At 31.9% G+C, this 14546-nt stretch overlaps 1 protein-coding gene across 1 annotated transcript in view; it reads left to right on the top strand.

The window, feature by feature from the left end:
• Positions 1 to 11845: 11845 nt before the first annotated feature.
• Positions 11846 to 14546, top strand: part of LOC106471447 (homeobox protein 9-like) — a 191428-nt gene continuing 188727 nt past the window's right edge. Inside the window, 1 exon segment of the mRNA XM_022400907.1 lies at positions 11846 to 12013. The gene's annotated coding sequence lies outside the window, so the exon portion shown is untranslated.

Genomic DNA, 14546 nt, shown 5'->3' with positions numbered 1-14546 from the left:
TATCCACGAGACACTATAGGTGTCACATTTAAGGAAACAAACAACTTGACTTTGTTTTGAAGAAAGTTTTTGAAGTTAAATTAGGAATTGTACCAAAAAGTCATTCCACGGCTTTGTAAGGATATTGAAACAGATTTTATTCAGTACATTTATTTTGAATACATTGAAAATATTTGTTTTTTATGTTTATATGCTGAAACTCTACAAATTGTGTTAATAACAAAGAAAACTCCACCATTCTCCACCAGAAACGTTTGCAGTCTCTATTTCAGAAATGTTTGTAATTAAGCACAAAGCTACACAATGGGCTATCTGTGCTCTGCCCACTGGGGGGGGGGGGCTATTTCAGAAATTTAATATCAGATAGAACAAAGTAGTGCAACGACAATGTGTTGAAGTATTGATTATTCACGTACATCTGTAAGCAATGCCAGCTTAATTCTTCATTCAAAAACTTATATAGAAAACGTTTTGTAATTTGTTTGTTCAAAAGATACTTTAATAAAAAAAAATTAAAAGTATGATATAGAAAATACGAAGAACTTTTACAAAATATTTCAAGCACATATAACAAACCAACATATAATGCAATTTATCAAGTGGTACAATGTAAAAATATAATAGTTACTCTCAGAAACGCATACTATAAATATATATCTGTGTATATATACAGAAAGCAGAATGTGTTATATTAAAACGATTTTGAATATGCAAATCAGCAAATCACGTAACATCCAAATCCGCTATAAAGTCACGACGGAACGAAATGTATCAGAACTACATGTTTACGTCATTTGTCGTTTTGTAGGTAGTGTAATAGTCTTCTCCAACGCAAAATATTTATACACTCATATTTGGAATTTACAAGACGGGAATAATCCTTCTAATTAAAGGTATGGGAAAACAAAGGAATATCGATCACCTTTATATACCAAAATCATCCAGAAAGAGATCTAAAAGATCAATTGTGGTAAGTAAGGTATGGTATCTTGTAATAGATAAGAATCCATGAACACAGATCAGTGGCAAAAGCCATCTACGTATCCTCGAACAACAGTTATGGAACATAATCAAGAAAGATCTCTGTGTGGAAAAGCGAAACAAGTCACATGCACACAAGTTGCTTTCACTACATCTCTGTTCAGCCCTCGCATACCTTAAGCAGCTAGAGAATGAAACAGATATCCATGCTATTCCATACGATGACATATCGGTCAAATTGCCAAACGCAGTGCCTATAGATCTCTATGCAATCGCACTGTCGAAACGGGCGTTGGGATACCGTTATCTTCGTACGCTAGATTGATTATGGAAAGCCTGCAAGGAGATGTGATGCGCTTTGGACATGACAGCCTTACGACGAAGCCTTGAGCAATGGTAATTATGCTAGATGCACGGTTGTGTCAGATCAGATAGAGGATGACCAGACGTAGCAATATAGAATGTAACGACGTGGTGAGGCTTCAAAATTATTTTAATATAACGAAATCAAGTTTTGTGTGTATATGAATGTAAATGCTTTTGAAACTGATAATTACAGTTTTTCATTCGTTACTCATTAATGACCAACCATTTTTTTATCTGATAATATCCGAAATAGTATTTATCTTGTTAGCACAAAATGTTTATTTAAAGATGATAAAATAGTAATACGACTTATTTTGAAACATTTACCTCGCTACAACCAGTATTAGGAAAATATATTTCCCAAAACACAATCTTTCTTTATGTAAAACGTTTGGAAAATAATAAAAATGGTTAAGTCATTATTCACAATAGCTTCATATTAAGGGTGTATAACCGAGAGAATTAACTACACATAAAACTTCTCAACTTGAATATGATAGTTGTCCGTTATTATATTTTATATTGTACGTACTTTATTAAGAACTATTTATAAAAGTAGCCCTGTTTTGTTAAGTTCAGGATTAGATTTCCTTACGGTTTTTCGGTAGTTTCGTGTTATTTCCATGAACTAACGAGATGAGGCTTATTAATATCAGTGTCACTGCTAACAGCCAAATTATCCCATGTTTGTGATGAACCTCAGTTGTCTTAGTAATAACCATTCTCTTCACCGAAACAATAAGCTATGCCATAAAATGAAACATAGTTTTCGAAATAAGTGCTTTTTTTAAGATAATTAATCTGTATGTTTGGAAAAGTTCTACCCTACCAACATATATCAAGATAGAATAGAGAATTTACGAGTAAATTCCATCCAAATTACTAACATCCTAACCAACATGCCCCCCCCCCCAGTGGCACAGTGGCATGTCTGCGGACTTACAAAGCTAGAATCCGGGTTTCGATACCCGTGGTGGACAGATCAGAGACAGCCCACTGTGTAGCTTTATGCTTAATTACAAACAAACCTAACCAACATTGCAGTTGTGGTATGTGTTCATTTTAAACAGAGATCAGGCTATCATTTTCCGAGACAAAAGTAAAACAAAAGATGTATGCAGAGACCAAATATGATTTTCATAGCGTTTTGATATTTACAAAAGCCTTTGAAACGAAAACTTTTGGCTAAATCCTATCAAGTTCTATAGGAGTTGAGGAACTTATATCATCTTAGTCAATAAAATAACACTATATGAACGTAATACATTGATATTTGCTCACTGGTCAGAAACCATATTGTTCAGGCATATCGCGTATAATTTATAATTGCTGTCCAGAGGGAGAACAACCAGTTACCAGCATCCTCCGCTTTCGTAACTACTTTTAACTGAATAGCAGGATTACTTGTCGCAATTAAAACTTCCAATATCTCGAATGGCTCTTTCAGATTCATAGTCGGATGTGATAACCGTTAAGTCACGCCCGGTATAATAAAAGCATTAATATCCATGTCTATAGTTAACCTATCAAGAGTTCTCGTAGAATATACACTATACACATTAAAAATTGCACATAATATAGCCAATTTACTCTATACATTACGGAATATATTATGGTATGTTTATTTTACGCTGGTAAATAGTTAGTATTGAAAAGTACTGTGTAAAATATAAAAATAGAATCATGTCTAATTTCACTTTACCGTGATCATGTTTACGCATAAATCACCATCTGAGTATGTTCAAAGTATCTACTGCACCAGCACAGTTATGGTTTATATCAAGTTGTTTGATGCTAGAATGTTGTTCAGAATTATCAACTTCTAAACGTTTATATATATCCTGTGTTTAAAGGAACAGTTTTTCGACATGAAAGTGTTCATATTGAAGTATTTCGGAGTAATTATACCTGAATTATGTCTGTATATTTACATACATGTGCAGTATGGATAAACACTGTATTTAGTTAAATAGTTATATTGAAGTATTTCGGAGTAATTATACCTGAATTATGTCTGTATATTTACATACATGTGCAGTATGGGTAAACACTGTATTTAGTTAAATAGTTATATTGAAGTATTTCGGAGTAATTATACCTGAATTATGTCTGTATATTTACATACATGTGCAGTATGGGTAAACACTGTATTTAGTTAAATAGTTATATTGAAGTATTTCGGAGTAATTATACCTGAAATATGTCTGTATATTTACATACATGTGCAGTATGGATAAACATTGTATTTAGTTAAATAGTTATATTGAAGTATTTCGGAGTAATTATACCTGAATTATGTCTGTATATTTACATACATGTGCAGTGTGGATAAACACCGTATTTAGTTAAATTAATTTGAAATTAAAATCTGCAATGTTTCTTAGAATGCTCTTTTTTTTAACGTTTTACTACGTGTCCAAACAAACAAAACGGAAGATGTTATGGCTATTCAGGCAACTCCTGAAATTTATCTTTAATATTTTTTGCTTATTGCTCTTATAAAAAAAAATATTCAAAAAATAAATAAAATATATGATAAGCAGGTGCGTGGATGACAACCATCGTACTGTGTTTTTGGGCCTTTACTGGAAAAATTGTTTTTCATTCCCCGAATCTATAAAACTACTAAAGATGAAAATGATATCAAGACATTAATGTAAATTCTTTGTCAAAATCTTAACACGTTCTTGTCAGCGACCATGGATGTCTTTAGAAAAAAAAAAGTAAGTAAAAAACGTATCCGTTTCTATTTTTCATCGTCAGATCTGTATGCTGTGAACCCGTAAGTCGTGCCAAGCGTAAATCTTTTGTTGATTACACTTATGCTACAGCATAACTGTGATAATATTAAAAACTGTTTTGATTATTTTTGTACTGCCGCATACCTTTACGATGGTTTCAAGTTTGTTGAAAATGTTTGCGTGCTTGTGTTAGTACGTTAATAATGATACAGAAAACGTTTAACTAACAAATTCTAACGAATATTTATTTTGATATATATTAAATTTTACTCAAAACAATATTATATTCTTTTAAATGTTACATAAGTCAGAGCAGAATCTTCCCCTCCAGTACTGATAAGAACAACAAGAATGAAGTTTCAGCTACTCTTCTGCCTATGGAAGTACTTTCTTTATCGTCCCCCGGTTGGACAGCAGTAAGTTTACGGACTTACAAAGCTAAAATCCAGGGTTCGATTCCTTGCTGTAGACACAGCAGATAGCTCAATGTGGCTTTGCTCTAAAACAAACCAACAAAACTTCCTCTATTGTCGGTTATGCTTATTATTATGGCCATGATTATGCTGTATTAACTAACATACGATTTTCATTGTATTAAGCTTCTACGTAGAATGGTGCTATAATTCTTAGACTAAAGTTCTTGGAAAACGTTCCTCAGACTTTCCGCTGTACATGGACCTTGGCTTTCAATATCACAGTGAAGCAAACCAAAGACACAAAAGTCTACCGGAACTACAAGATTCTCGATAGGTATATGGTTGAATTCGATTACTATGATTTTAAATTTATTTACCAACCAAAACTTTGATCTCTGTACCTTCGACATGCGGTGTTTTATTTTCATGAGTCACGAGTTAATTCGCACTACTACTATTAGGCACGTTATGGTTGACTGTACTTTAATACATATGGGTAAAAATGAATTAAATGTTCTTTAACCTGAGCTTTACGTTCTTTACTGTGTTATAACTTTATAGGTCAAGTCACCATTTTTTTAACAGTCAATAGGTGATAATTCGTTTTTTTTTAACTTGACGTTAACACGGACATCATTATTTAGTCTCGTGAATATTAAGTAACCATAAATTTAATTATTTGTAGTCCTCAAGTAACTTCCACTTTATTATTGTTGAAAGTGATAATAGCAAAGATTATTTTTATAATTTAGCTTCTTTCATCGATGTAAGAGCAAAATAAGAAGAATTAAAAGACACTTCTTTATAGATTTGTAGTTTCGGACATTAGATAATATTAGAATTACATCTATACTGACAAACTGACACAACCATCCACGTCCTTGACTATGATAATAATAATAGACAGTACCACGTCGGTATGTGAAGACATTTTTTTTTACAAAACAGTTTCTTACAGAAGTTAACTAAGATAAACTTATGAAGAAATGTCCAAGATGTATGTGCAGTACAATAAAGTGGTTATCAGGAGGCTAAAGGTCAGAATATAAGTATATTGAAAACAACTCTTGTATTCTTCTTGCAACCTTATATCTCTTCTGGATTCTCTGGTTTCCTTCCACTTGAACCCAAGCTTTAAGGTATTTTTTGCTCTCTAAGGAGAAAACTGATGGGTAAATTGATTCGTTTAGGCTAGGGTGTTTGACACTTGACTGTGCCAACTGATGCCGTGTATACTGTGTCGAACACACAGTCGTGGAGAGAAGTTTGAGCATCTATTAATATGGCATTTAATTTGTTATTAAGCTGTAGGTGTCAGTGAATATTGTCGTTAAGCTGTAGGTGCTAATGAATATTGTCATTAAGCTGTAGGTGCCGGTGAAAAATAAATTACCATTTTAACAAAATTCTACTACAGTAAGATCAGTTCGTGTTTGATAAATGAGCAAATAACTAAATACATATTTTATTCTTCTCGTAGAAAAATTGAGATCCTAAATGTTTGAAATTAAATATCGTTTTGATTCCCATATTCTCGAACTTAGGTTAAATAGCTGAGATATGTTTATGAACAATTTCGAGTCAAATCCTAAACCCACTTTGCTCATTCTACTATTTTATTAAAAAGTTTATAGGTTTGCTAAGCTATATCATTAAACAATATTAACATTTTGAGATATAATGGAAATAAGAACGCAAGTTTAATTAAAATAAAGCGAGATGAAAGAGAGCACAACAATTAACGCAATTTTTCAACAGCAAAGAATTAGCAACGTCAAATATTATGGAGATTTTATTGGCTAGATGGCACCACCTCCAATGTTATATTTTAGTTGTGCTTTAACCTAATAAAGATTGTGCTTAACAGCATGACTTAAATTATTTCATGTATCACACGTAAAAGTTTTTATGTTTACTTAATTCACAGCCTGTTTACTTCTAAATATACTTATAAAGAATCTGTGAAATATGTTCGTACTGATACTCAGAATTTATTTATCATAGTGTTGTTTACGAAAATGAATATACTTTATGGGTTTGTTCGTTTGTTTGTGGCTAAGCACAAAAACTACACAAAGGGCTATCTGTGCTCTCCCCACCACTATTTTACTGGATGTACTCATTTGTGTTTGCTGGACGAAGTATTAATAAATCAAAATATTTTCTCTACATATTGTTATTTTCAAATTCTCACAGCCATGCAAAAAGGTTTATTTTGAATCAGGAGATGTCACATTCTTTAAGCGTCACTTTTCAAATGAACTGTCTGCAGTACTTCTTTAGTATATTTTTCAGAAAAAAAAAATCATCATTTTATTTAAAATGTTATTAAGCAGAAATCAATCAAAAACCTCGAACAATTCAAAACGTCAAATTTTAATAATTATTGGACCGAATAGAAAAATATCATTGTTATATCACTCTCCATGTTGTATGAATTTTATAAGAGTAATTACAACAATTAACGTTTACTAACAACTTAAGTTTTATTAAGTTCTTGTGTTAAACTAAGGATTTCGCGATTTTTATTAAGTTTTACTAATTTTCTACCAACATAGTGAAAATACGAGTTGTATAGCATAGCATATAATATAGTTTTATCATCTCGTTGAATAAATAGTCTCAACGTTACAGGTCTCAATATCTTAAAATATTTCACAATAAAATTAGGTATGAATGGGAAAAAAGTTTTGGGTTTTATTTCTTTTTCAAATTATATATAAATTATTAATGAAAAAGCTAATAAGTAATCATTTTTAATTATGCATCGTATTAGTATTAAATATATGTACGTAAAGCCAATAAACTTATGTCCCTTTTAAGCGCAATAACACGAGGGATCAATAAAAGGCTGTCATAAAAGTAGAGAGCTTAAAACGTTTTGACTACTTGCAATGGGTGGTTTCCATGCGCTTTGAGGGAGAAAGAGGGCGTGTCTTATATAATCGTATTTTACTTAACTTTTACCGCAACAACAGAAATATGGATTCCATTAAACCAGTGTTAAACTTAATTATTGATTAGACATAAAAATGTTAGTGAACAAATAGAACCCAATAGTTTGCCGAAGGTGATGTTGACTAGCTGCCTTCCCTATAGTATACTGGTTAAAAATTACGGTCGGTTATGCACAGCTAGTTCTTATAGATGCTGCACAATAATTTTAAGCAAGTAAAAACCTAGAATTAACGAAATGCAAAAGTTCAACAAACCTCATTTATTGTGCAAAATGTACAAATATATATTACAGCTAAATGGGTTCCTCTTGTTATTCTAACAATATGCCTACTAAATGGGGTAACTTAACCTTTCGTAACGAGTTTTTTCATAACATTTTAAGGAGTATAAACAACTTGTCTCTATATTTGTTTAAGAGAGTCTCAGAAATAACAGTAGTTGTCACTAGGTGGCGTTGAAGAGAGATTTGTATGCATTAGTTGTGTAGGTGATTGACTTGTTTGCTTGTCGATCTTAGCAATGTGGTGTATGAATCAGAAATTCCCATCAAAATCTATTGTGAATTCTATTAGAATACAAAAGAAAAATAATAAACTAAGATATAAAATGCACTTATATTCGAAAAAAAGTATTAATGTGTTAAAATTCAAACACAGAATGCCAGTATAAAACTTTTTTCTTTATATAAAAAAATTTTATTGTAGATGAAACGTGCTTTATTTAACCATTTATATCTCGTTAGAATCAACGGAACATTTCATACTTTCTCAAACGCGTGACAAAACGTTCATGAGATCTGTATTGTGCTGTGGCCAACACAAGTTAGAAGTGAAAATTTCTCCTTGGAAAAACTTACTTAGATTCTATATACTGCAATAAAGTTTATCCACGAACTCACGCAAAAAAAAATTCTTATTTTTAATATTTTTTCTAACTATATTTCTAAGCCAGTCTTTATAATTCCTATATATACGGGCAATAATAAAATAATTCATTAGGACAAATCTAGTAATTATATTAGAATATTTCAGGTTATTTATTACGTTTCTTTTTTTTAATCGCTTAAATTGATAATTACACTAAATAAAACATAATATTTTTTTCAGTTACTAACAGTGCCAAAGCTGATGTAAATACCATATTTAATGTACTCTCAAACGTATTACCTTCATGTTCATGAACACTTTGCATAACATTACCAAAACAATCAATAGTAACATCATAAAAAACATTAGTACACGGTCAGTCATCTTCTTATTATACGTAAATGCTGGTATTAGTGGAAACTGTAAGATTAGACAAGCATTAGTACACGGTCAATAATCTTCTTATTATACGTAAATGCTGGTACTGGTGGAAACTGTAAGATTAGACAAGCGTTAGTACATGGTCAGTCATCTTCTTATTGTACGTAAATGCTGGTACTGGTGGAAACTGTAAGATTAGACAAGCATTAGTACACGGTCAGTCATCTTCTTATTGTACGTAAATGCTGGTATTGGTGGAAACTGTAAGATTAGACAAGCATTAGTACATGTTTTATAGTCAGCTGTATTGGCTTGTCTAATCTTACAGTTTCCACCAATACCTCATTACGTCTATAAAATGAATTATACAGTTTTGTTATTCTTCAGAACTGTACACGTGTGTAAGAACATTTTTCTTGCTAAGTGTCTTATACGGTATGTGTTATTTCTATATTAAACATAATGCACAGTTTAAATGAATTCATTGTTTTTAATTTGTCATTATATAAAAATATAACATTATTTTGTAACCAATTCAGTACACGGAATTAAATATGTAAGTAATTTCGTAAAGTTAGGGGTTTCAAAGTCATCGTCAATTTGTACGTAAATGTTGGTACTGGTAGAAACTGTAAAATTAGACAAGCATTAGTACACGGTCAGTCATCTTCTTATTATACGTAAATGCATTTAGAAAGTGATAAAAAAATCATCTTGTACCTTAATGTGTAGAAAACTAGCAAAATAAAATAACAACGAAAGTGCGCTGTATTTATACCATGCAATAAGATATTGAGATTTGACAATACATTTCAAGTGAGGTTTCGTTTTCAAAACCCAATAACCATATGCACGCGCCATCTATTGCTAGAATAGCTAACCGATGCCCAAATAAAATAACCGAAACAACTGAAAATGGAAATATTTGTTCACATTTAATACTTACGTCATGTTGTTTGTCTACATAACAATTAATTTTACTATAATTTTTTCAGTAAAACTAAAACTTTGTATATCAACATCTTGATGGCTTAAATAAGAAATAATTACTATTTGATTCATGAACGTATTCTCTTTGTGCTATAGAACTGAATGTGAGCAGATCATTGTTCAGATTCATTAAGGTCGATAAAACGCTATTCTTATTGTGCTATCGAGCTGAATGTCATGAGGTTGTTGTTCAAGCTCATTCAGATCGATAAAACGCTATTCTTATTGTGCTATTAAGCTGAATGTCGGCAGACCATTGTTCATACTCATTCAGATCGATAAAACGCTATTCTTATTGTGCTATTGAGCTGAATATCATCGGCTCGTTGTTCAAGCTCATTCAGGTCAGTACATTTATTCAGTTTGTGCTATTGAGCTGAATGTCATCAGGTCGTTATACATTCGTGTTCATTCAGGTCGGTAAAACACGTTCATATGCAAAACAACTGCTTTGTAAAATTACACCTCAAATTTGAAATGAAGATAATAATTAAAAGTAGTGTAAAATAGAAAATAAATTCGAATATCTAAGATTGTCAGTAATGATACTGATAATAACGGAAACTAGTAGTAATGATTAGCGTGTCTACGATTAGAATATTACATAATCTTTAACGCTTGCTTCTCAGGAACTGGACAGAGATAGATAGCGGCCTGGATGTCAGTAATTAGGTAAAACTAAGTAAATAGAGCTAGCTAACGATTTATGTTTCGGAAATGAAGTAGAATTATGCAGGGACATTTGTTTCAGCAATTAGGTGTTACTGCTCAGTGGTGCCTATTTCAGTAATTAGATAGAACTAGGTATTATTGTCCGTTTCAGTAACCAGATAGAAGATTGTATAGAACTAGGTACTGGTTTCCATTTCAGTAACGAAGTAGAAGATTGTAGTGGTCTCTGTTCCAATAATTAGATAGAACTGGGTATTATTGTCCGTTTCAGTAACGAGGTAGAAGATTGTAGTGGTCTGTCTCTGTTCCAATAATTAGATAGAACTAGGTACTGGTTACCATTTCAGTAACGAAGCAGAAGATGGTAGTGGTCTCTGTTCCAATAATTAGATAGAACTGGGTATTATTGTCCGTTTCAGTGACGAGGTAGAATATTGTAGTGGTCTGTCCCTGTTCCAATAATTAGATAGAACTAGGTACTGGTTACCATTTCAGTAACGAAGCAGAAGATGGTAGTGGTCTCTTTTCCAACAATTAGCTAGGACTATGCAGTGGTATTTGTTTTAGTAATTAGCTAGAACTACATTGTTGTCTCTGTTTCATTAATGAGACTTATAACGCTTAAAATCGGATTTCGATACACGAGATGGGCAGAGTACATGTAGTCTATTGTGTAAATTTGCGCTTAACAACAAACTAACAAACAAAGCTAATAGTAATCTACATATCACAATTTAGGTAAAATTATCTAGTAGCATACCTTTCAGTAACTAGGTAAAATTACATAATATCTGGAAGTTGAACTGTGATCTTAGCTAGATTGGTTTGAAAGTATGCGAGTTCAGTTAAATATATAATAAATATATTGCACTAATAATCAGTGTTTCGTTGTAATGGTTAGAGCGTAATGAACGAGAATAATGATAGACAAAAACTGTGAACTGACAAGGTTCTTAGTGGACGCTACCGGTTTCTCCATCGAAAACCATTCTCTCTAAAAAATATCTCTTCGTCACATCCGGTGGAGGAAGTATCCGGAGTGAAGACGTGTAAGTGAAGTAAGACAACACACAAAAATGACTTCAGTGTTTAAAATAATAATTGAAAGGAAATATTGGGAAGATAAATTAGCTTCTTTCCTATATGTGGAAAAATTATGATGTAATCTTTGAATCTTAGAATGGAGAGAGATCAAGATTAAATTGAAACATAAGATTCTATAGTTCTGCGAATGAAATTGAAGAAGTATGTATTTACGACAACCACACACAAGATAACAATATATTTATTCGATCAGGTTTTAGATAGTCTAACCCACAATTCTGAAGGAAAGAAGCATTCTATAATGTTGAACAGTAATGGTGTACCTACAGACTTGTACCACGAACTGCGAAATTGATCCACACAAGCTGCATGCGCATGTAACTAGCTCGCTGTAACTCGTGCAGCACTAGGGGTCTGTGACGTGGTTAGGAACGTGCTGGGTCCACAAACGACTCAGACAACAGCGCTTGCCGCCTCCTCGAAGAAGAAAATCTATACCTCAGCAACATTGAATCTGACTGTCCTTTACTTTGTAGGCGATTTTTAATAAGTTCACGAAACAAGGAATTAGAGGTTTCAGTCATCTTTTCATTTCAACGTAAGTTACTGTTCTTTAAACGTGTTACCACAACTCTTTATTAGTATATAATCACTTTTGAACACCTCGTAAGCAGATTTCCCTTGACTATACTCATTATATTATAACTGTATATTCACCTGAGAAAATGTTAAAGTAAAACTAGCATTTTGTAATAATGTAGAAATGGCTGTCTTCCATGCGGATTAAATTATTCCAACTCACATTCATTGTATTATACCTATTATGGTTGCTATTTGATTATCTGGTTTCCTCAGTTCCATACAGTTAAGTTTTCTTTTTAGCATTTAACGGTATTGATTAAGTTATTTCTATAATAACATATATAAAAAGCTAACTTACTTGTTGTCATATGGCGAAGTTGTCACATCACAGTCCAAATATCAATAGTCATGTTTTCGAAGGTGTCATTGTCATTTTTTTCTCTTAAAAGATGTGAAATACCGTGTATTAATATGGGTATTCACATGTATATTAAGTATTGGAGAGACAAATAATGCTAATAACATGATATTGCCCAATAAAAATAGTAACACATATACGAAACTATAAATGATTTCAAACAGAAAACTAAACATGGTAACTTTTAATGATCACTTTAGAAAACCGGAAATTTATTATGATGTTTTAATATTCAGCTCAGCTTAGAACTTTTACAAATCATTCATTAAAATATTTTAAACTTTCGACTTAATATATCAAATAGTTATTTAGTGAGACTCCAAGAGCTATTTTAATTTAAAATCTTTGAAGCTGATTTTTGTAGATCTAGATTGAAATCACAATTCAAAACTTACTGTCAATATTTCTTGTTATAAGAACAAAACAAGTTTAAGAGAAGTGTGTGATACTTTAACTGTCCACTTACAAAACACAAGTTACAGCTGATCACTAGAGCAACACCAATGAAACAGAGCATCTACTCGTGCTATAATGGATCATAAAATAATAAAATTGCCAAAGCACGTTTAGTGACCACTTATGGGACATTAATTCATGCAGAACGTCGCTTTTGTGTGTACGTAAACTATTAACTTCAACTTTGTGGAGAGAAATATCTTTTTTGTTGTATGTGAAGCACAGTCGATGAATCAACAGTAATGATTTTTCTATACTCGTATATAAATCTACGGAGTATTTACAGACATAAGATTACTGTTGGAATCAAATTTGTTTAGGTAAAAAAAGGGGATATGTTTTTATGATGTACAATAGAGTTTTAATTAATGCCTTATGTAATACAAGTTAGCAAATTCATTTAGAACTATTGAGAAAACTCGTGCTTCACGTTCGAAATGTTTTTTGGCTGTGTTATTTTGTATTTGAATGCACAAAGTTTATAAAATGTAAAGGCAGTGCTATGTATTTAAAGTAATTAAAACAGTTATGATCTGCCTAGACTACTTATGTAAGATGATAGGAACGTAGAGTTCTGAATAAATCTGATGGCCGTGTGGGGCATCTCAATGACTGTGAGGTTAAACCTAAGTGGTTCAAACCTATTCCACAACACGTGATACTCACCAAACACCTCTGGTATAATAGACACTTTGAGCCGAATGGTGTGATCACAAATGACAAGTCGATAAACTTATTTAGTAAGAGACACCAAATCTAGCGATCTGAAAATTTCTTTATAGAATAATAGTTTTGATGCTACTTACTTATTCATAGGCTTATCACCATAATGACGAAACACGTAGTTTAGTTCTACAATGTTCAGTGCAATTATCGAGAAACGAATCAGCTTATAGCTAGAAAGTCATTCTATCGAACTATATTCATAAAACAAATCATTCCATAGACAACAAAATAAACTCCAGAATTGCGCATTGATACTTAATGTTAGATAAGGTTTTTACTTTGAAGAGCAACAATAGAGTACAGCTACTTTCCTGCATTGAAAGAACCACATATGGCAACAGGGTTTAAAACTCTGGATAAGCAACAGCAGAAAGAAAATGATTTATTTAATAAGTACAAATATGTGGTTGTTGTGTATTCCAGAAGTATATTTCTCTGTTCTATCTCTAAACTTCTATCGCAATACTATTTTTATTTGAAAGAATTTACTTAAGACTAGAAGTTGTCTATGGTTCTATTACATTTTGAGAATTAATTAATTCATTAATTAGTTTAAAGAAGTACTCAAGAATGGTGTTCTGAAAATATCAGTCACACGTATATGTGGTTATTGAAACATTAAAACAGTAGAGAATAGTTGCATAATAAACGAAGTATCCTAACAATTATGCAATAATATCTTCTACTACTTGTGTTGAAACAACATAAGCCACAAAAGAAGAAGCCATAAACATATAGTGTAGATACATGCATAAAAAGAGGGAGAGAGAGCAGCTCCCCCTGTTACTTTCTCATAAATCAGTATAAAATGTTTTTAATCCAGTAAGGGTATAAAGGGTGTATTGCGTACTATCTTTTAAGATATTAGAACTGATATATTACATCTATCTTTCAACCATTAATCACTATCCAAAACATGCGAATCATTGGACAATTCAACATGGCTTTG

The sequence above is a fragment of the Limulus polyphemus genome, unplaced genomic scaffold (genome assembly GCF_000517525.1).
Source record: "Limulus polyphemus unplaced genomic scaffold, Limulus_polyphemus-2.1.2 Scaffold112, whole genome shotgun sequence".
In the NCBI taxonomy this organism is placed as follows: domain Eukaryota; kingdom Metazoa; phylum Arthropoda; class Merostomata; order Xiphosura; family Limulidae; genus Limulus; species Limulus polyphemus.
The sequence above is the reverse complement of the archived record's forward strand: the minus strand, read 5'-3'. Positions and strand labels throughout refer to the sequence as shown.